The sequence below is a fragment of the Helicoverpa zea genome, chromosome 9 (genome assembly GCF_022581195.2).
Source record: "Helicoverpa zea isolate HzStark_Cry1AcR chromosome 9, ilHelZeax1.1, whole genome shotgun sequence".
NCBI lineage: Eukaryota > Metazoa > Arthropoda > Insecta > Lepidoptera > Noctuidae > Helicoverpa > Helicoverpa zea.
Genome location: NC_061460.1, coordinates 2,003,543 through 2,028,281, shown reverse-complemented (window position 1 = coordinate 2,028,281; position 24,739 = coordinate 2,003,543). Strand labels below are relative to the sequence as shown.

Here is a 24,739-nt window from a genome sequence, read left to right as displayed (position 1 = left end):
ATTTTGTTAAGGAGTCGATTTTGGTGTATAAGTACGAATATTTTTGGAGTTGATTTCAAGTTTCATGCTAGAACTGTCTCTAAGTACCTGTCTCTTACATAATGACGTATTGCTGTAATCTATCTTTTAATATGCTTACTAGTGATAGGAATTGGAAAAAGTCTATATGTCGCAGGGATATGATAAAAACGGGGATATGATCAATTCCCTAAGGGATTTGATCAAATCACGGAGGATGTTAAAATAACAACACGATTTTATCTTTTCCCTAAACAAATCTAGTGAATTGAACAAATCACTAGATTGGTTCAGTGAAATGACAAAAAAAAATAATTTTGCTTTGATATTTTAAAGGTTTATTTGGTAAGATATACCTACATAATTATGATAATCAGGTGTATGCAATACAAGGAAATATTGATATAAAAAATCACCATTACTCAGAACAATATTTTAATTTTTGAAAGAATCAACAAAAATTTCTTTAAAAAATATTTTAGTTGCGTATGATATGCCTATTTGTAATAATCACTTATTAAAACATGAAGCTGATTTGAGGCATCGTGAATAACATAAAACATTATTTTTCTTACAGGCACATCTATGACACCTACGGCTTGCCTAGTGTTTGCAAGCGCGACCCAAACAAGAACTGACAATTTTTTTGTCATTTCACTGAACCAATTTAGGGATTTGTTCAATTCACTAGATTTGTTTGGAGAAAAGATAAAATCGTGTTGTTATTTTAACATCCTCCGTGATTTGATCAAATCCCTTAGGGAATTGATCATATCCCCGTTTTTATCATATCCCTGCGACATATATATCTCTACAAAAGGTAAACAAATCAACAGTTAGGTAGATAACAAAGTTCTATATAAGTATTTTTTCTTAATTGGCTGAACTTTCTCATTTTATTCGTTGATGAGGATGAAGACAATGACTTTAAAATGAATTAGCAAGGATTCACCCACTTTTGTTAAAAAATTATACTTTTTAAATTACAGAAATAACACCAGAAATAGAATTACGAGTTCCAAACAAAACTCATCCAGGTCAATTAAGCACAAACATCGTCCCATACATCAAGTGTCTACAGCTTATTTTTCAGTATCCATCCCTTTCACACCTACGTTTTTAGAGGGAGTCAAATCTACATGCGTTATTTCGTTCTGCCGAAAATCGTGGGTCGGTGGGACTGTTTCATATTCATGAGACGTAAGGCACGGGAGTACTTGTAAGAGTGGCCGCAGACTGCAAACTTTTAGTCGGCCGATAGTTTGTTTGGGCTCATAAATCAGTATCAAGATGAATAAATGAATAATCAGTTCAGTATGAAGATCAACGGTAACACGCACATTACGAAGATCAGATTGATTGGAATAAAAATTTTCTTTGCAAAGGCAGCCAGCCTATTGGGTACACTACCGAGTGACAGCGATGGGAAACAAGTTTTCGTTTCCCTTTTAGTTGAAATATATATGTATATTTTTAAATGTTAATATAGATTTAGGTACGTAAAAATAATGAACAGTTTGTGTAATTATTTTTTTTTGCCAGCCGTGTTGTCAACTGTCAGCCAACTATTTAGTCTGTAGTTTGCTACTCTAAGGCACGGGAGTAGTACTCTAAGTTACGAACGTTGAGCGAGCAAAAGTGCTACACAAACAGTGTTACAACATTGTTTGAAGGAAAATGACATTTTCTAACTTTGTTTAGTGGATGTGGATATGTGTGTGCGCTTGTTTTCTGTAGTGATTGAGTTTTGAGAAGTTTTTTTGTGGTCGGATATGGAAAAGTTTGGTAAATAATGCGTTACATGATCAGAAATAAAGACGAAAATGAATTTTTACTTTTTTGCTTTCAAGTATACCTAGATTTTTCTTACATGTGAATAAAAAAATATATGTTTTCCATTCCAAAAAATGGGAATAGTTTTCCGAAAATGTAATGTACCCGAAATTTTGTAAAACCTCTATTATACTCGTTATTTCTTATCCTTTATTACCAAACCAGTTTTTTACCCAAAAATAAAACATTCGACCAACTTCGAAAACAAAAGCTAAAAAAGAAACCATAAACTTCAGGAACTAATAAACAAGAGAAGATTACATCTCTTAAAACTTGTACCGTCAGCAAAAAGGTAGGTTTGACCTTGACCTCAACCAAGTGTTTACCTGAGGTCCGCATGGCATGCCAATGTGGGGGTTACGTGTCCCCGATATAGAAGACAGCAGATTGAAAGAAAAGCTATCTTTGGGTATCGATTTTAGATGGAAGATAGTCTGGTTAAAAATCTGTCTTTGGAGTAAATCTTTGTCTAAGCTGACTCCGGTTCTGGGAACTTAGCGTGGGTTGCAACAATCAAACCATAACCAGCTGTCGAATTTTCGACAATTGGGCAAATCGGCGATTGATGGCTGGTTATCATTTCAGTCATATGGTACAACCTATCTTAAAGATGTCAGTACATAATACATATAATTTGATAGATACATATTTGGTTCTATTATTGCGAACCTGATAGAAAAACTTATTTATGACTTCAAAGCTATCTTCAATCTCCATAGCAAGATTGTAATCTCTGTCCCTCTTTCCTTTCTATGGTGTTATAAATGTAACAGATGGACAAAGTGAGGTATAGTAATGGGATGTTTGCTCACCTATGGTCATGTAGAGGTAGTAAGAATTTTCAAAAACATGCTACTAACAATAACTGAACATGCTGAATGAGTAGCCATCCCTATTGTGAAGTATGTGGGTAGCTCTATCTTAATCTTCATTCTAATAATTTCCAAGCCTGGAAATCCTTTCAATTTCATACTTGCTAATTCCTTTGCATGACACTAATTCCGTTAAATAATAAGGATATTGCATGGTCAAGTGTAATTTAGATTAATTTTGGGGAGATTTAAAAGCTTTGTCTCTCTTTAATGTATTGTCCTATATATTCTTCATTATTTTATCTAATAATAATGGACTTGGTGAGTTCTAAAAATAGACTCCTGTGGTGTTACCTGAAAATTCTGGCATCATATATTACCCCAACCGTTTTCCTAAAATAGCATTTCCACCCCTCGCCCCTACTACGCCCTCCATTGCGTATCAATTTTTAATTTTCTTACACCAAAAGTTACTCCTTGCAAATTTCTCGAAAGAGGGTGAAATTCAGCAATATTTTCCAAAAGGGCCCTAGAGGGATAATTATCGCTACAAAAAGCGTGAAATACGCGATGTTATCACTATTATCATTAAGGGAATCAACCCTTAAATCTGATGGAGCCTACCCCTTCATAACTGCCCTGTTTAAGGAGCAAATTGTTTCGACCCTCCTTAGCTGTAAGGATGCAAGTTTAACTGCTAAGCCGGAGAAGGTTGGATTGCAGAAATAATTATCTTTACATACTAAGACTTGCTCACTTCATGACAAGGTCGATAATCTCAAGAAATGTTCCCATTCCGTGAAATGTTTCTCCTTCTATTCGCTACATGATCCCGTGGATTAGACAGATCAATAATAAGAAATGGTCAATAATAAGTAATAAATAGATTTCATAATAAGACTGTGATTAATTTGATTTCATTAGAATTTCCACTGAAATTGAAGATTTCTGAAAACGTAAGCGTTTCCTAGCAACGAAGCCTACATCGTTAACTGTGACAATAATCCTCATTATGAAAATTACTTTTGAATACGAAATGCTTTCGGTAATTCGTTCACATTTATTTGAAAGTAATTTTGTCGTAATTCAATAGCAGAGAAGTCTAAGTCCTAATTTTCTTATAATTAAGTATTGTTTTAGAAACGCGATGTTCTAAATTGCGGGCATTTTGACAGCGAAATGGAAGTTAGTAATTTTGTTTTCGTATTAACCTGATTAGCATGGTTTCTGGAAATTATAATATTTGTATGAATCGGCAATTCTGGTGAGATTAGAGATTAGAGATCCCGCAAATCGCAAAGTTAAATTTCGCCCTACAGTTGGCCCGAAATTAAGATGATCGGTCTGACTGAACAGTTTATCACTACATTGAATTTATGCCTGATCAAATGCGTATGCTCTTAATATATTCAGATATTATAAGATATTCAGATATTCAGATTTAATAAAGTTTTGGATCACTAAATGAGAAAAAAATCCTATCAGCAGTTCAAAAAGACTGCAAACAACCAAAAAAGTGTGGAAAATAAAAATAAAAATACAAACAACAAACAAAAATCAAAGTGCTCCTACATATTGTGTCTACATCTTAGACGCTCAATTTCCTCTCAAAATCTTTTCTCTCTTTACATCTTTTGAAGAAAGGAAAGAGAAAAGATATCTCAGCTTTTATGTTTTCAAGTGTTCATTAAAAGGGTCGCTTTTGAGGTCCTTGGCCGTGACCTCTTCACATTTTGAAGTTCATAATGATGTGTGTTTTGTGGCTGAAATATGGGGTACAAACTCATATGCTTCTGTTCTTATGAGGAAATTTGTTTAAGCACTGCTTGAAACGGCTGTGTAAATATTCTGAGTAAATTGCGGAGATTTTGAGCAATAAATGAATAATGATATTTAGCTATAGGACGCTGATTGCTGAACTTAGGCCCACCCCAAACTCACGTATAAAAAATGTTTAGAAATCAATGCTTGGATATCTATACATATCCATACTAATATTATAAAGAGGAAAACTTTTTTTGTTTGTTTGGTTGTAATGGATAAACTCAAAAACTACTGGATCGATTTTAAATATTCTTTCACCATTAGAAAGCTATATCATCTGCGACTCTGCGAGTAACATAGGGTATACTTTATCCCGGTGCTGGCAGTAGCTCCCATGGGACGCGGGACCTCGGGAAAACGGCTAGTTATAAATATAAGCAGGTCTATCATAGCTCATTCCTTCTGTGTATGAGAAGAGGCCTTTGCCCTGCAGTGGAACGACAAAAAGAATAACAACAATATTAAATCCAAGATTCACATCAAAATACAAAACACAACTTCAAAAACTTCATCAATCACAAACCAGTTATGAACTCACAAAAACTGCTCTAGAATAATATTATCATTTTGTTCGTAGTTGCAATAACTCGGACGCTTATAGGTCTCATGCATAATTCCACAGGTCGACATCACCTGGCCAGTTGCCAAGCGGGATGGCCTAATTTTGAACTGGACTGTATTCTAACTGAAATCTAACGGAGGTCTGTGTTTTTTGCGGCCTTTTTGGTCAGTTTTCGCGTGTCATGTTTTGAGGATTTGTGGAAAAATATGATCTTTTGTTTTTGGTTAAAAAAATTGAGGATGGCAGTTGGTTGTGTAAGGATATCTTAGTTACGTGAGAAAACTTATATACGTGGGTGACAGCAATGTTTTCTTCTACTAAACCTAATTGAGATAGGGCTTTGTTTTACTTGAAAATAGGTAGGTAAACAATTTTCCCTTTTTCAAAAACAAAAGTATTTCAAACTAAAAACATTTTAAAACATAAACGAATTCAACGAATAAAACAATAAAAAAAAGTACCTAGAAAAATAAATAACCCAAAAAACGCACGAACTTTAAAATATTTTCCGATTTTCAAACAAGGAATCCTATTCAAACATTTACGAGTATATCTCAATGCAAAAAGGCCATTACGCGATTTCAATACCTGTTGGCTTTTAAGCATTTATTTTTTTCCAACAAATGGACGCGCCATTAATGGACTCTTCATTTTTTTCTGTACACTGCAGACTTTTTGTCGGGCGACAGTTTGTTCGGACGCATAAATCAGTATTGAAATGAATGGTAGTACGCACATACCGACGATCAAGTATTTGGCCCATATCAGACCGACGAAAAACTTGGATTAAATTCACGATATTCTTCAAAAAAATATTTTGTCCAATCATCGGGCCAACTGTCAGCGACTTTTTAGTCTTCAGTCTGCTCTAAAGACCCTCGATTTTTTCTGTTTATTAAAAATATTCTTCACAAATCAGAATATGATACGATCCTTACAACACAATGGTTTTACGATTCAATAAAGGGGGATATGATTGGGCCGGCCTGGATTCAACTTGAATAATACACCCCTATAAGAAATGGATTATTGTTGATGAGTATATATTGTTTGCTTACAATATTTCTATTTCGGGAAGAAGGTTTTTTGAACGATATTTTTTGAATAGGCTCTATATTACTGGGGGTTGTATTGAAAAAGTCTTCAAGAAGCAACTGAGATCTATATCAATGTTTTTATCGGGGGAAATATAAGTTGTAATTCGGAATGTAAATAGGTGGATTAAGATTTGAATCGGTAACATTTTTATTAGAGGTAATTAGTAAGTAAAAACAATATTCTATGTTGCCTAAGTTATTACACATTTACACACAGTAGCCATGGGGTGCTATTTCGGTTTAAAAAAAAATAATGAGCAACTAAAATTTTACATCAATTATGTGTCAACAAATATAACTGAAAAGCTACCAGCTTACAGGAAAACCTTTCAAAGGCAAATTGGCTTAAAAATATAACGAATAAATAGAACGATGCATAATCAAATATTACCTTACCTAGACCAATGAAAAGAGATTTTTTTCTCACATCACGTAAAGCTTGCAGACTACAGATTTAACTGTCGGCCAACTATCGGGCAATAGTAGCTGAAAGTTAAGACTAATACTTATCTGTGTATTCAGTAAAACGTTAGAATCCGGCGATAACTGATTCCAGCCACGGCGGCTGTTCTCATGTAAGGAGATCAGCCAGCTGCGTAGGACATATTATAGTGCACGAGAATTTGCGCAGACACAAGTGCACTCACTATTCCTTCACTCGCCTCACACACTTCCTCGCATGCGACCACTAGACCAACAAGGCAGTCAGTAACTGATCGTTATAATGTGTGGTAAAGTACCATTCATCTCCATACTGATTCATGAGCCCTATATCCCTAATACCCTATACCCTATAAAACTATCGGCCGACTAAAAGTTTTCAGTGTACAGTGGTTCTAAACCTATGCATTTTGCTCCATTTTCTTTCCAAGTTTACACTGTATGGCTGTATGATTTCATAGACTTTTTTTGTTTATCCTTCGCCAATACATCGAACGTAAATAAAGTTTTCAGTTTTTCTTTATGATGGAAATACGAAGTGATAATTTGTGTTCTTTATTTTTAATTCTGTTTGCGATTTTATGTGCAGCGAGCGTAGTTCGTTTTCTTGTTAATTAATGTTTGTTAATACACGAGAATATTTTAATATGCTGGGAACATAATAAAAAAGTTGCTTGCTGGCTCCTGTCTACTAATTACTACAGCCAAAGATGTAGCTATAAATGACAGCTGTAATTTAACGTGTTTTTTGAAACAAGGGATTCTTCACACTAATATTATTAAAACTAAAGTTTATAGTTTATTAGGGACGTTTTACGTCACAAACTTTGCTGAACGGATTTTGATGCTATTTGGCAGTAACATAAATTATAATCAGAGTAACATAATAGGCTAGGCTTTTTATCAGAGTGGGGGAAGGAGAGAACGGAAGATGTTAGATAATAAGTTACTAAAGCCAGTTCATATAAAAATCAATCAATTTCTCCCACCTCATCTGATACAAGAGTCGTGATACATCACTTCACGGTCGAAGGGACACTCAAGCCTTATCGGGAACAAACAGAGAAACAGCTCACATATTACCCAATATTGTTATACAGCCCTTACATATTGTGAGAGGAAGTGGTTCTAGAAGATTATCACTTGAATATTGTTTGAGGATAATTTTACTCTTGTAAGAGATTTGAGGGATATGTTGATAAATACTTTTATGAGTGCTACTAATGTCTATGCTAATATTAGAAGACTGTGTTTACTTGCTCGTATGCCATAACTTTAGGAACCACGGAGATGATTTCAATAAAGTCATAGTCCATAGGCAAAGACAATTTTTAAATGAAAAGTAAGTGTTACCAAGTGGAGGTATTTCGATAGAACACACATTGTAACAACTGTATCGATTAACTAAACGATCGATGGGACTATAGATAACGTACAATTAAAACGAAACTTTAACAAAGGAGCATATAACATAGTAAGACTTACTATTAAAACAAAATTACTTAGTAATTATACTTGTTTTTACAGGGTTCGTTACAGACAATAAAAATAGGTATTGAAACGTTATTTACTAAGAATTCAGTACAGTGTAATTAGTAGTTTTAAAGTGTTTAGGTACTGTGTTGTTTAGTATGAAGTATTTTTTACGTTAAGTCTTTTTTTAGAGATTATTTCATAAGAGACATTACACTGGTTGGTGTTTAGAAGTTTTTTTTTTTAATTTATTCTTGTACATATTAATTACATTTTTAAATATTAAATATAAAAATAAAAAACATTTAAAAATATAAAAAATAGGTTGTCACCGATATCGGGCACAGGGTCCAAGGTACCGGTGGTTAGGGTCCCAGAGACAGAAACCTCCTCACAATACGTGCCGTATCAAGGAGTAATGCCTTCTGAATCAGTCCCTTGATCCAGCCGCCCAACGAGAGCCTCCTGAGGTGTTGGTCGGGGCTCTTGGCTATTAAATTTTTTGGCTATTAAAATTAAGAAGTTTTTTTATTATTATTTGAAAATATACTCGACATAAAAGCCTAAGAATACAGGAAAATGATTTATTATGTAAAATATCTTCATAACCCAACATAGAAGTAAGCCGGTACTTTGCGGTGCCTACTTTTCGTACATACTACGTTAGAAGCCACAAAATAACCCAAAAAGGGTTTTAAGTGCCCTCAGGATTTTTCTTTACGTAACTCTAAAGTACTGTGAGGGTTATAATAACCGTTAGGGTAAGTTTTCCTTTGTAGTTAAGGAAGTACCCTGAGTTTAAGTCCTTGTAAAGTTGTTTGAAGAAAGTGGGTTTATAAATTATGATGTTAAAGACAAGTTACCTTTTAGGTTTAACTTTTTTTCTGGTTAGTATTTTGGGTATAAAGATAAATGCATATTATGGACTCATAAACAATTTTTACTTGTTGACACATAAGAAAAAAAATATAACAATGTATTGTGCAATTTTAGTAAAAATATTTTAAAAATTTTAACGGTGCGTAAAGTATTGAAATAAGTATAGAAGTAAGTATTATGTTTATATACATTTTGTATATAGTATTTTATTTTTAGTTTTGTATAAAGATAAGTAGTTTAAGTTTGTATATATGTATAGTGTGTACAGTATATCAATTGATTTATAAATTAAAAATTAAGATTTTATATTTACAAGAATTGTATCGATTACATCAGTATAGAATACATAAGTTACGCTTTTAAGTACTTAAAAACGCTTTTAAAACCCAGTTATTTCTATGTCTATAACAAACAAAGACAACATCATTACAATGTTATACAAACTTTTAGCTTATACTTATGATTACTCTGTCCCGCAGTAATATAGGGCGCCTTGAAAAGATATTCAAAATGCATATTACATTAGGTTAGAGAGCTTGTTATGAAAACCCCCTGGGATCAACCTAGACGAAAGTGGAAATCTCTTCTTTAATAATAAAAGAAAGAGTAAAAGCCCACTTTCATTCCACCGCATAAAAGATTCCTTCATAAATGAAGAATTGTGGGTCTTTGTCATTCGAGGTTTTGATACGAATAATACAGTTCGAGATGTCGAAATGTATGAGTCTGGTTCAATATAGGCTGTATCTATGTAGAAAGTACTACATCCATTGAATCTCAGTGTCACAAAAGAAACAACCTACCAAAATTATAAATTTAAGGCTGTGTTTGTTGCCTGTTCAAACTACTGAATAGATTTTGATGAGACTTCTCAGTAGGTATATTAGGAAAAACACATTGGCTACTTTGTATTGAGTTCGAGACGCGGGGCGAAACCGCAGGTGGAAGCGAGTCAATACAAATACAATACACTCCTTCTGACAGTCGGGTAACATAAATATGACAATGATGAACTTTAATGATGCCATTTCTGATTCAGCACGTCCTATTCAAAGTCCGATGATATCTGTTAGTGGTGGCCCAGAACATAGAAAGTACACAATTATGCACTTTCGCAACAGAGTACAACAGTATTGCGTATTTTCATGGAGAAAAAAATGTCTAGGAGAGATGCAGGTGTTCGGGGGACAAGAAGCGTTACTAGCTCCGACCTCACATAGGTACTTTCTATCGAACCTCCCATCATTTACCAAATAAAATAATCAATCAATCAACACCAATCTTTTACAGATAAGTTTTCATTTGACAAGGAACCCGAATGCTTCATTAGTTCAAGTAACTGATCACGCCTACCGCACGTTTTTTGACCTACAAGAAGGCGCCTGACCTACCTTCCCTAAAGCATCTCCGCTATATTTCCTTCTTCCGTGATCGGTACACACAAAGTACACAATAGGCATGATGACAATAATCAAAAATCATTAAAATAATATATTTATTAAATTAAACTTGAAGCTTGGAATATAAAACGCGCATTGTTTTCTTTATTAATAATGTGATTAATATGTATTTTTATAAAATAAAATTACGAAATAAGGCAATCCGCCATGATATCTTGAACACCAATCAGAGCTCGTGACGTCATCTCTGAAAACAACTCGCGCGAAAGCGCGAGAACGTCACATTTCGTTATTGTGAACTTCCACTGCGATCTTTGTTTTTAATTAATTAATTGTTTATAACACGAGTTATGGAGCCCGGATTTATCAAGGCAAACAGCGCTAATTTGCCTAGAATTGATATCATAATGCTGGGAAAGTTTTTGGCATCAAATAAAGATTTTTGTTCAGCTGAATTTAGAAATGTTAAAACTTCCATGTAAGTATACTAGTTTAATTAAAAAACAATGAGAGATGAAACCTAACCTCGAAATAGTTATTTACATTATAAACTATGCTAGAATCTAGAGAACTATGTAATAACTTACATCAAAGTGATCTTCACAAAAATAAAGTTGTACCCTGGCAATATTGCTTTTGAATCTCGCTTTGCAAGTTTAAGCCACTTGTTTCGTATTTTTTTATTGTGAGGAACGTACACAAATAACTTATCAGGAGTTGTTTTGGATGTGTTCTTACACTGGGGGACCCCACAACACCTATGCCCTTTCGAATTCATATTTAATAACACAAAAAACTTTATTATTGCACGAGCGTTGTTTACTTGCGTCTTGTAATTTCAGTCGTGACGTCACAAGTGACGACATGACACTGACAAGCGTTTTCGCGCCGGATTCAAAGTGGACAGAGAAAAATGCAATTATTTGATAAAAAAACTTCGCATTTTCTTAAAATTAATAATTTTTCATATAAAATAGACGTATACCTACATCATACAAAGGAATTTAAAAATTTGTCATCATGCCTATTATGCACTTTGTGTTTCACAGAATGCAATAGTGTTGCCTATTCCTTTGTCAGCAAACACAGCTTTTGGATTAGCCCGATCTACTTTCCTATGTGGCTGAATTTAGGCTCTCTGCGGTGACAGTTTAAAGCGTCCTGTGGGCTTAAATGGTGAACGTAAAATGGTACTATGTGGGTACGTGCATACGGGCTGTAGTGCAGTTTCTGTTGGATCTGTGCGTTTGGGGTTTTTTTATTTGGTTTTCTTTTGTTATCTATATTTGCTTAGCCATTTTGTTGTTCTTGATGAAATCTAGATACCAAATTCCCGATAAAGCAGTAAGTATTTGTAAATTCGTAAAAAGAGTAACTTAGCAAAGTGTAAGTGTAAGAGAGTGTTTCCTGGGAATCGAATATTAGATTCTATGATCAGCAGTCACGCTTACAATCAACTTATGAGGTAATAAGGTAAATTGTTCTTGCAAGAGTTCGTTTACCCGATTACCCCAGATACTGATAAAATACATATGTAGCAATTTTCTACAATGAACGTACTCCTACTAAAAAAACTTACATAATCAATCCAATTTTCTCTAATACATGATGTCGGATTTCCATCCGAGATTCCGTATTTCTAAGGCGGATCACACACTACGACCCACGACTCGCATTTAACTTTGCCACTTTAATCACAATTTATTCAGTTTAGTAACCAACTGTAAATCAGTTGAAAATTGTAGATAATTTGAAGTATTACCTAATAAAGGGAAGGATAATTTTTAGAATTCAACTTATAATTTTCGGTACTTCCATCTAACCAATTTGAACCGCCAAATTGTGATCAGACAAAATGACTACAATTTTGTCAGTATTTTGGACAGCTTTACGGTGACATAATGAAAACAATGACAAATCGCCTTATGCACTAGATGCCCGAGAGCTTAAAGGTAACTGCGTATCCCGTAAAAGTTTGCAGTCGGCCATCACAAACTATCGGCCAACTAAAACTCTCCAAACTAAATGTATGTTAGTGTGTGGCTTACCTAACTGGTCTCCGTATTGACCATCGCAATATCTCACAGGCTTTTTATTGGCACAGGCCTTTTTGCCGGAATTCGTGGGCACATTGGCTACACGCGAACGTGGCCTCTTTTGCAAAACTTTTCCTTTTTCAGCCTATTGCTGAAGTTTTTCTATGTTATTTGTGTGTTAGCATGTTTTTTGTTTTTCTAAGGTGACTTTTGTTGTTTCAGGTTTGTTGGCTGCTTGTTTATTCATTGAGCAGGAAACTAAAATGTGTTTATTTTGGTTGAGCTTAGCTCGTTTAAAGCTTCTGAGCTGATAATGGTGTAATAATTTACAATTGTAAATGTTACTTTACATTAGGGAATGTCATAAAATCCTTTGGTATAATTTCAAGTAGCCTGCAGAGTCTATAATTACAATAAAGTAATTCACAAGGTACCCAAGTTATAACATAGGTACATCGAAGTATAATAGCCTAAGCCTTAATTTATTATTAATTTATTAATAATTAATAATAATTTATTAATATATTAATTTATTAATAGCCTAACCCCTTACTACACTATACTTACATATTGATTCTCATAAAATTTTCCTACTTTCTGCACGTATCCCTCTTTCATTCATCATCATAATTCGTTTCAAATCGGACATTCACATACACATAGCCATACAATATACAAAAGTATGTACATTTTCTAATGATCTTCAAAGTCCTCGTAGCGCAAGGAAACAAACCAATCGCTTCTAAGCGGAAACAATTTCAAATGCACGTGTTATTTATAAGTGAAATCGTATTGCGCATTTTCCTGACGTAAGATACACCTTTATCGTTACGAGTGGACATATCAACTGGTTGTTTTTTTTTTTGTTTTCAAATAGATTAAAACAATGTAAAAAAGTGAATAGCTTAGATGAAAAATATCTAGCGAATCACTACATATTTTCTATAATAAATGTATATACTAGTGGTGATGCATGATTGTTTTATTCCGAACTTTTGAATTTTAGTTTAAATTATAAAGTAAAAATAGTAGTAATAGGTAAAATCCCTTTGCAAGACAACAACGGTCTTGGTATGGTGAATTAAGCCACACACCTGAAACCCTCCAAAACAGCCAAACCAAACATGAACACTTATACACAAAATCTAACAAAGAAACCGATATAAATTACAATAATAATAATTCCACAATTATTACATTGTCTTCTTATCATGAAAGGCCCGTATCCTTTGTTGCGTATCGTGGAACGAAACAATACAAGTCGTTTATCATATAATAACAATATGCAATTTTTCTCTCATTGTCGTCGCGAGATAAATGATGAAGAGATAGTGGGATGACGGCTGTATTCATTGCAGGTTATTTTATGTATTTTGTTTCAGTTTAATGGTGTTTTTATGAAAACAGCAACTTTAAGGTACCTATTGCCAATTGCTTGTCACAATGATCGAAAATGTTCAGCTTGATACGGTATATCATGCTATTACTAGCTGCAGCGCTTTTCTTTTTGTTCTTCTTTTTGTATTGTCCCTTGATTTATTTGTTTGTATCTGTGTGTGTTTGTTTCTTGCGTCATTTGTGTGTCAAATAAATGGTTTTTCTTTCTTTCTTCTTTCTTTCTTTACTATTTATAGCATCTTTTTAAATATTTTAACGTGTTGATTTCTGACACTTACGCAAATAATAGACATTTAACTAAAACTACTTTCACGGATTTTATCGCGGTTATATAAATATTATTTTTATGCCGACGATTCGGATCCTTTATCGTTTCGGCAGACTGCGCGTGACCATGGATGCTATTTATGAAATCCGTTTTATTTAAATATTTTAACGTGCCTGATTGTAACAGACTTTTAAACCTTTTTAAGAGAAACGTTGGTTATGTACATTTCTCTAAAAAAATAACAATGCAAAACTACATTTCTCTAGTCATAATTTATATCAACTATTATAGAGGAGACGTAAACAATATCCAAAATTTGAACTAAAATGAGATCATGTTCTAAAATGAGCTGTTATTCCAATTTCAACTTTAATACAAGTGGCATTTAATTCATTTATAAATAGCACATACATAACGGTATCTGTTAATCTAATTTCAATCTTATTACAGCTGGCATTTCAATCATTTCTAAGTAGCAACTGTATCTACCTCTTATCAATTTACTTAATGAAGTGTGCGCCCTAATTCAGGGCTGGCAAAGTTCCAAACTACGGTAACTTCGCGCCTTCGTACAAGCGACCCAGTTAAGGTTCGTTCGTATCTACAGTTATTCAGGGTGTGAAACACGTGGTTGTTGATAAAATAATATTCTGGCATATGCCTGAAATATATATGTTCATACTAGCTTCCGCCAGCGGCTTCGCCCGCGTGGTGTGTTGATAAAAAGTAGCCTATGTGTTAATCCAGGGTATCACCCATCTACATACCAAATTTCAATCAAATCGGTCCAGCCGTTTTTGCGTGATTGAATAACAAACATACATTCTCACAAACTTTCACATTTATAATATAAGTAGGATTTCCTACGAATCAACGCAGATGAAGGCATCGATCATCATCATTCTCAAAATGTTCCTTGAGTGCCATCGTGTCTGTGACAGTCAAACACCTTTAATTCCAAGAGGAGCTTCTTCTCATACCCTACCATTTGCTCTAGCCTTACAACAATGAAAGAATTTCCCAAATCGGTTCAGCAGTTTCGGAGCCTTTAGGGTACATACATACTGGTACAAACGTACAAGCAAACAAAAGTTTCATCTTTGTTGTATTAGTATCTACTAATTATTAGTATACACTAATTTGCCAAAAAACAACAAGACATTTTAACTCATATTTTGTTATAAATGTCAAAACTGGTATCTACCACCAGGTGTGAACTAACCATTAACGTTAAAGCATTCGTTACGTTTGTAACGAATATAGCCATATAGACTGCTGCTTTAGCACGAAACTTCCAACTAAAGGTGTTAAAGAAACCAGTAATGGGGTGGGCGGTTGTTTAAGTACCTCTAAGCGGGGCGGTTTATTGATTCTGAAATGAAACTATGCAACGATATGAAATTGGTTTTGTGGAATAAAATGAGTGCTTTTTATGCGATTGGCAATAATATTTTGATCGGTAGCACGATTTTTCTTTAGAAACGAATGTTAAAACTATCTCATACCTAGCGGTAGTTTTAGGCTTTCCTGTGTGCAAAATACTGACAAACCCTATTCACCCATCCAAAATACTGACTCATTTACCCACAGACCTGTACATATTAATATATAATTATAAAAAACTTGTATTCAAACTCTAAATCAAAACATGCCTCGAACTATGCCAACAAAGTCTCGACAAATTCTTGTAGAAACAAATCTTTGTAAACATAAAAATTTCGCAGAAAAACTAACGTTATATGAAAACTGCGAGCAAGTCAAACCGGGGCAAAAGGAACAGAGGAAATCTCGGAACAAGTCTGGCTAAGATCCAGACACAACTTACTCAGATATTGTAATAACTAGTTTGCTAAATGTACAAGACTGAGATGGGTCACACACTGCCACAGACTACTTTGTAGTGCTCGGTACATATCTGTTACTACTTGTGTTATAAGTGGATGTTGTTCGCGTGCGGATCGCAACGATGTATGACACTAATTCCGAAGTGTATAATATGTGTCAATTACAGTTTCATCTACATCATACGTTCTAGGCTATATCCAGATGAAAGTAGTCTATGAACTGGTCTTCTTTAGATTATTAAACTTCTTAATTAATTATCATAGGCATGATATGTTCAAAGGTTGTGGATGCTTGCTTTATTTTATTTTATTTGTGATTATAATTTGAAACAATGTTGAATTGTATAAGTTGTAATTTAATTATAATTAAATTGTAATAGACAGCTGTGTTGCTGGGAAGTTTGTTCTTCACCACTTCTTCTTCCCAGCCATTACACTAGGAAGTGGTGAAAGTTTTGGGGGTGCTGTCCTTTTGTAATTTATCGTGAAAAAGTGCTAAAAACTAGCCTAGTTTCAATAAACGTTTATGACTTTGACTTTGCTTAGCAATCTCTTCACTCTTGTATGAATAAACTCTTTCGATTTCATACTAGTGTAAGTGTGGGATCCGCCTATGTCCTAGACTTCTATGTCTTAATTGTATAAGTTCAATGGCTCCTCTACTTTATCAGAAAAGGTGATTCGGAAAGTTTCGATCGATTTGCTCGAGCAAATTAGGTGTTTCGGAGTCTACTAACTTAATCTTGTAATAGTTCTCACTTGGTTCTACTAGCACAATTGACATTTGATATTTTTTATCGAGTCCATTACCAAATGAGGTGATTACATAGTTACCGTTTTTACCCATTATCTAGGAGCTCTTTACTAAGAGCACGAAGAAGAAAAAACGACCCGATTTTGCATGGGTAAAATAATATTTAAAATATTTCTCCGCATAGCTTCTTTAAGTAGTGTATACGGCATGGAAAGAGTGTTCAATAGTTTCTGAGTTTTTCACGAAAAGAGATAAACAATGACGAAGTCGGAATTATAAAATATAATGTGTAGTTGCTAGGTCTTCATTATTTCACTATATCCAAGCCTATTTAAATAATACAACTTGACATACTACAAGTACGCTAAATGCATAACAGAGGGGATGGCTTAAACTGTCCCTAGAGCGAACATTGTCTCACTAGTGATAAATTGTTAGTAGCAATGCTACGTCACTGTGTACACTGCGCGTCACTTTAATTGGCACAGCTGTATGCTTTTATACTGGGTGGTTATTAGTGGTTATTTTTAAAAAAGAGGAAAAATTTGTTTGTTTGTTTGTAATGGATACACTCAAAAACTAATGGACCGATTTTAAAAATTCTTTCACCATTAGAAAGCTGCATTATCTGCGAGTAAAATAGGCTACATTTTATCCCGATATGGGCAGTAGTTTCCACAGGACGCTCGTGAAAACGCGGGCAAACAGCTATTATTAAATTAAATGCTTCTATGAGATGGTTGATTAATTACTTCTGAGTATTGATATATGTATTTGTAATAATTTTACTCATTTTTAATGTAGTTTAAGGAGCGAACATTGTCTAACTAGTTATAAATTGTTAGTAGCAATGCTACGTCACTGTGTACACTGCGCGTCACTTTAATTGGCACAGCAAAAGCATACGCTTTTATTCCGGGAGGAATTATTGGGTGTTGTTGACAATTGTTGGGGAGGTGGTAACTGTTTAGATTTTTTTTCATTCCATTCAATTATTTTATTTTTATGCATTACAATATCCATTTATTTAATTAAATGGTCATGGCTAAATTTAATGAAGAGAAATTTTAATTTCAACTCCTGAAAGTAAAAAAAAAAATAACTTTACATTTCATAATATCAAATTTACAAAACCTCAAAATTCACACAAAACTTTAAATGCGAAAATTCCAACGACACACAAGTTCACGACGTATTATCGTAATAGAATCTAAAACCTCGGGGCACGGGACAGATAATCTCCACTTTCCTTGCAAAACTATTGCGAGAACAATTTTGTACATAAAAACATTCATAGCGTACAACTGCAGCTTGGCATAAATGACAGTGGCTTAAGTTGTCTCAAGAGGGCGCTGGCATTGTCTTGTGACAAATTGTCTGCACCATTATATATACGTCAGTGTTACCCAGTGCGTGGGGTGATTTATTCTGGCCGGCAGTGTAAATTTTTCGTGTTCGTAAATATTATTTTTTATTTTTAAGCCTGATACACTGTTATGTTCAAACTTAATCCGTTTTTATTGCAACATGCTTTTTTGACGGATTTTGTTTTTTCGTCGATGTTGTTGTTAAAAGAGTTTTGTGGTTATACTCTGGTATTTAAAATTCGAACCTTAGAGCAGTTAACCAACTGGACCAGCCGTGACCACAAATCCCTATGTATAAAATTCTATAAATATATGCACAGGTGTCGAGGCAACTCAATTAAGTGATAGCTCACTCATGCATTATCGATCACATCGTTACGCACACATCATCCGCCGAGCCTTTTTCCTAAACTATGTTGGGGTCGGCTTCCAGTCTAACCGGATTCAGCTGAGTACCAGTGCTTTACAAGAAGCGACTGCCTATCTGACCTCCTCAACCCAGTTACCCGGGCAACCCGATACCCCTTGGTTAGACTGGTGTCAGACATACTGGCTTCTGACTACCCGTAACGACTGCCAAGGATGTTCAATGACAGCCGGGACCTACAGTTTGACGTGCCATCCGAAACACAGTCATTGGTGTTTAAGATATACATACTTAGAAAGTACATACAAACTTAGAAAAGTTGCATTGGTACTTGCCTGACCTGGATTCGAACCCGCGCCCTCATACTCGAGAGGTTGGTTCTTTGCCCACTAGGCCACCACGACTTTACACGACAAAATTAACAAACACAAGTATAAACTTTGGCAAAAAGTAAGGCATGGCAATGCAGTCTGCTTCTCGGCTAAATTCTTTTAGAATAAAAAAGCAACCCATATCTAGCAGTAACAGATGAGATTCATTCTAATTCCCCAAATCTATACTTACAGAGCTGAATAGGTTGTTTGTATGCCTGAACGCATTATAATCTCAGTAACTACTGGACTGTTTTTCAAGTTCTATTCCTGTTACAAAGCCCATTCATCGGGAAAACCGTAGACTACTTTTCATAGCGCGGAGTAGTTCCACAAGCCCGTCATATCTATAAAATCTTCGTCCAATATTTTCCACTTAAAGCCATATAAAGTTAAAACTTCTACTAAAAATGTCGACTGAAAATCTTAGTCAGACGGAATGACATCTACTCGTCTAGATGATCCAGATTTGAGTCGACAAGCCTGAGATAGGTGACATAATCTCCGGCTCGCGCTCCGCTTAGTACTGATATCTTACAGATAGGAACACCGCGGCGTCAGTCGCCACAATATTCATGTAAAATCTGGAAAAGTTTTCAGATTAGGTTTTGATTTGAGATGTAGAAATATGAATATTATTATGGACAGTGAGAATATTAAATAGACAATCAAATTACCATTCTTTTTCAGGCCAATCAAGTCATCTTTCAGTAAATCATTGTGGAAGCATAGTTGGTGACCGCACAAAATCTACGGATTTTTTAATTTTTGATAGAAGGCCGTTAAGCTGAACTTATTTTATGCGTATTTAACAACTGTACAACCTTAAAATGCAAATAAATATTTTGAGTTTGAGTTTGAGCTACAATATGCTACTTTTTATCCACGACCGAGAAGTAATTCTCTCGTGCTTGACGTAGGTGTAACTGCTGACGGAAGCTAGTTAACTACACTTAACACAAACCAACCAAAGTTTCCACTATAATTAAGACAGTGCTAAAAAACATACTAAACAGTTACTGCATAAAAATACAAAAAAAAACCTTGTTCAACTACACATGAACAAAAAACCTCAACAAAAAGAAACGCCCATGAATTAAACAAAGTATTAACAGCTCAATTGAAAGCAAAACAATAAATCTATCGTTAAATCCCTTCAGTGGACTACTCAATGGTTTTATTAGTCTCTAGTGAGTCATAAGAGTGTCAATGTCTCCTTGAGATAAATTGTTTGGTACCGTATGACCTGTAGGTCACACCTAGTGTTGGTTCTAATATTGTTTTGTTGACCTTTTATATTGGAATGACCTAGGACAAAAAAAAGATCTTAAGATCTATCCGATTCTTTATTTATTAAGGGATTAAAAATAGTTACATAATAAAACTTATCGAATAAAGTATTGAAACTGAATAAGAAATGAATGAAGTTGGGGTCAACTATGTTGGGATCGGCATCTAGTCTCACCAGATGCAGTGTTTTTAAAGAAGCGGCTGCCTATCTGACCTCCTCAATCTAGTTACTGGGCAATCCCTAGGTAAGACTGGTTGTCATACTTTCAGGCTTCTGATTACTCTTCGACTGCCAAAGATGTTAAAATGACATCCAGGCCGGGACCTAACACTTTATCGTGCCTTCTAAAACCCGGAAGAACTCGTGATGATTATAAGACAGTATAAATCATAATGATTTGTAAGTTTCCCTTACAAACTTTCTTATATCCTAAATAACAGAACGCAAAATCCATTTAGTAGTTTTCGAATTTATCGCACACAGACAGACAGACAAATTCCAACAAAAGATATCAGTTATCAGCCAGAAGAAATCTTTCAACTACAATTTGTAGTAGTCTTATTTGTCCCCGAAGGATTACACAGGGCGATGTCTGCGCGTGATAAATTGTTCTGCGCTGCCGTCGATATACAGGATGCTCGCTATTTGTACTCATTTTCATACAAGCTTGTGATGGAATAAATCGAAATATCCGCTTTATATAATGACACCGAAAACAAATGACAGTCTTGTCTATGTCTGAATTGAAAGCTTTTTAACCCCCGACGCAAAAACGACGGGGTGTTATAAGTTTGACGTGTCTGTGTGTGTGTGTGTGTGTGTGTGTGTGTGTGTGTGTGTGTATGTGGCATCGTAGCTCCCAAACGGATGATCCGATTGTAATGCGGTTTTTTTTGTTTAAAAGGAGTGTCATTCGGGAGTGTTCTTAGCTATGTTTGGTGGAAATCGGTTCAGGTCTTCAAGGTCATCAGCTCGTTTGTTAGGTGTGAGAAGAATGTTACACGCTCAGTTTACTTGCAAGCATGTGTGGGATCTGAAATTTGAAACACTAATGTCTTCTGGAACCACCGAGCTGGTCTGCTCTTAGGGCACGAAGGTAGGAGACGTAACCCTGAACTGCCTTTTAGTAAACCCATCGAGTTTGGGCTCGTTGAATTTGTCTTGACTAGTTCTCTTCAATTGACGAGAACCTGATACTGGAAATGGGATGTGGCGGATGAAACCCTGGAATGCCGGAATGAAACGGATAAACCGATTTATATCTTCGCTGAAAATCTAGAATGACCAAAGGTTTATGTTTCCTCAATCTGTGCAATTCTCCCAGAGCCAGTATGTTATGAGGATTGTTAAACAGCATCCTTTGTCCGAGATCGCATAGAGCGACCCCATCTTAAAATAAAAGAAATTAACTGAAAGAAGAAAAAATTAAGGAGCTCCTTCAAAAAGCATGAAATAAAATTAAATTATAAATTTAAAAAAACCCCCGACCCAAAAAAAGTACGCAATTAGTATGACAAAAGGTTAAAAACGCTAAACCCTATAAAAAGCAAAAAATAACTTTTAACACTACGTAAGTACCAACTAAAGCATGTCAGACTAAACTAAATTTTGACGTGTCGGGGGACCGCTTTTTACCTTCAAAAACACTTACATAAATCAAATGATACCTACCTAATTACAACATTCGTATAAAACAAAATTATATACACAGTTATAAGTAGTATATACTTAATTACTTCTAACGTTAGGCTAATAAATTAGAGCGGTCCCCCGACACGACAAAATTTAGTTTAGTCTGACATGCTTTAGTTGGTACTTACGTAGTGTTAAAAGTTATTTTTTGCTTTTTATAGGGTTTAGCGTTTTTAACCTTTTGTCATACTAATTGCGTACTTTTTTTGGGTCGGGGGTTTTTTTAAATTTATAATTTAATTTTATTTATTGATTTTAGGGTAACTGCTAACCGCAGGATGGTTCGAAAGAATTACCGCGCGCCTGGTATATAAGGGGTTCCAGAAGGAACAAAGGTACGTTTTAAATCAGTAGGTAAGTCTGACAGTCCCTTTCGCTGCACCCACAGCGGGAAGGGTCGTCTGAGAATTTTCCTCCTCAAAAAAAGGGAAAGAACTATTATGTAGTTTTTCAGTTCTTGGTACAGACTTGTGTTGTGTCTTTTAGTTAATTTGATTTGAGGAGTTCAGGTCAAAATCAGGAATGTTTTATTTCTTTTTCTAGCTGAAAATCTAAATACGAGGCACTGCGTTAGTTTTAAAATATTTTTATTTACTACCAGTAAACAGGAAACAACACAAATATGTATGTACATAATATATCAGTAGGTACTATATAATGTATATTTATTACTACGCATTGTAATTTATTACAAAGTGACGTATAACCCTCACAATGCATCAGGGTACAAAGTACCAGCATTACGACCGTCTTGGGACCAATAACGTTGAAGAAATCGCTGTTGAAGGGTTGTTTCAATGTTTGTATTGTAATACTTTTGTGTGTGCATAAATATGTGGGTGGAAAATACCTTTATTAGACAGCAGGGGATAATTTTAAAGGAGTTTTGTTTTAATCGTTGTTTGTTGTTTATTTGTAGAACCTAAATTAAACAATATTTATCTTGTATAAGTTGCCTACTTATAACCGACTCTAACGATTTTTTTTTCAACGGTGGTTCTATAATTTATAGCACATTTAGACACGTACGTGCTTTCAGCTTTGAAAAACTGAGCGATACGCAAACGACGATACGTGAACCGCGCGATAAGTTTCTCGCAATTAATGTGTCGCGCGTAAAAAAACCGAGCGGAATCCGCTGATGTGAAAATAACATTGCAACAATTGTTCTGCATTCAAATCTTACAAAATAAATCAAAATATCTCAACGTATAACAAACGAATCAAAATACCAACATCCCGCCATTTTATTTCAAGTAACACCAAGTCGCGTGACATAGCTACCTAATCTATTTAGCATAATGTTTCAATCGACACAACGCGACCTGTATATACATTCTCTGTCTATATAGATGTAGACTGGTAGCGATATCGTAGAACTACCCTATTAGTTGTCTACAGCTACTTTCTGTGTTAGTAAGAACGTTGCTTTTTAGGGTTCCGTATCCAAAACGAAAAATTGGTCCACATTACTGAGATTTTGGTATGCGTCCGGATTTCAGTCAACAGGCTGTATCTTTTGAACCGTCATAGTTAGACAGTTGACATTTTCACAGATTATGTAATTATTGTTATTAGCGCTATAGCAAAAAGTACTGTAAACTAGAATAAAATAAGTATTTAAGGGGTTCCTATACAACAAAACGTGATTTTTTTGACCGGTGTATAGATACCATGGTACGGAACCCTTGGTGCACGAATGTAACTCACACTTAGCTGCTTTTTTTTTGTTCTTCATTATTGAACTTGTATTGTAACGTCTTTATTTATGTAGTGTCTATCGTTCGTTTAAAAGGTTCGTGTTCCTATTCCTATGCGTATGCGGTAAATGTGGGGATTGATAGATCAGCAAGGTTTATAATATTGATAGTGTATAAGATCGTTTTCTTTACCGTAGCGAAAGCCCATGCACCTTGGACGATAAGTAAAACTGTTGGCCCAATGCTTGGTATTTTATAATACGTGACATTTTGTTGTTTGATACACTTTGACAAGAAAAATCTTCTCTGAAAGTGGACTTACCAGAATTGACACAAAATTATTAGGTTAATAATTAGGTTTGATATCGAGGTCCACTTTTTGACAGAATTAGGTTGAACTAGGCAGACCTACACCGACCCTATTTTAAAAACCAGACCTAATATTCTACCACGAAAATTATGACCCAAAATATCAAATACCAAAATAACGTTCCCGTGCGGTCATCCTAATTCAAAATTTCAATCCCAATCCATCTGCCACTTGGGATCCTATTATTAGGCTTGAATGATACGCTGAAATTACTGCGCAAAAGCTGACTGACTAGCGATTAGTGAATAGTGCAGTATATGGCGTGAATCATGGAGGAACAATCATCAGTCAGTCTTTTGGGATTGAGTGGTATTGCGTGACTAAAATTCAATCGGTTTTAGCTTTTACATAAAGTGTATATATAAATGGAAAGCTGGAAAAGGATGGTATTTCCGTAAAGAATATGCGCGGCTTAGGATCTTCTTAAAACAGCATATTTTTTACTGAATGAAGCCGTTTTCTGCTTGAAAGTGCTAATCTCAGGAATTCCTGGTCCAATTTGAGAAATAGAGAATGTCAGATAGCCCTTTTATCGAGGAACAAGTGTATGAAGTGGTTCTTTAAGAACTCGTGTGAAGCCGCTGATGAAAGTTAGGATGGCTGTAATATACTGAAAACTTACTTTGTTGATTTAGGATGTTTTGAATTCAGGTGTCTGAAATAGATTTCTTGGACAAAAAAATATAAGACAGCTAAATCAAGAGTATAACACCCATTATACATTCCTCTCACTGTTCTATGTGAACCAAAACAAATGACATCATGGCCTTTTAATGTTTCGCATCACATACAAGTATAACCCATTTAAAGCAACTGCTACCAAAAACAAAAGCACATCGGCGTGACGTCACGCCCAGCATGCAGAAGTGACTTATGTCCGCAAAACATTACAGAAAAGTTAAATAAATTAGGAGCACATCAAAATTCATGACGTGTTACAAG

General features: G+C 34.9%; 1 protein-coding gene across 1 annotated transcript in view; it reads right to left on the bottom strand.

The window, feature by feature from the left end:
- Positions 1 to 24,739, bottom strand: part of LOC124632961 — a 118,134-nt gene that overhangs the window by 80,048 nt on the left and 13,347 nt on the right. The window lies entirely within an intron of this gene.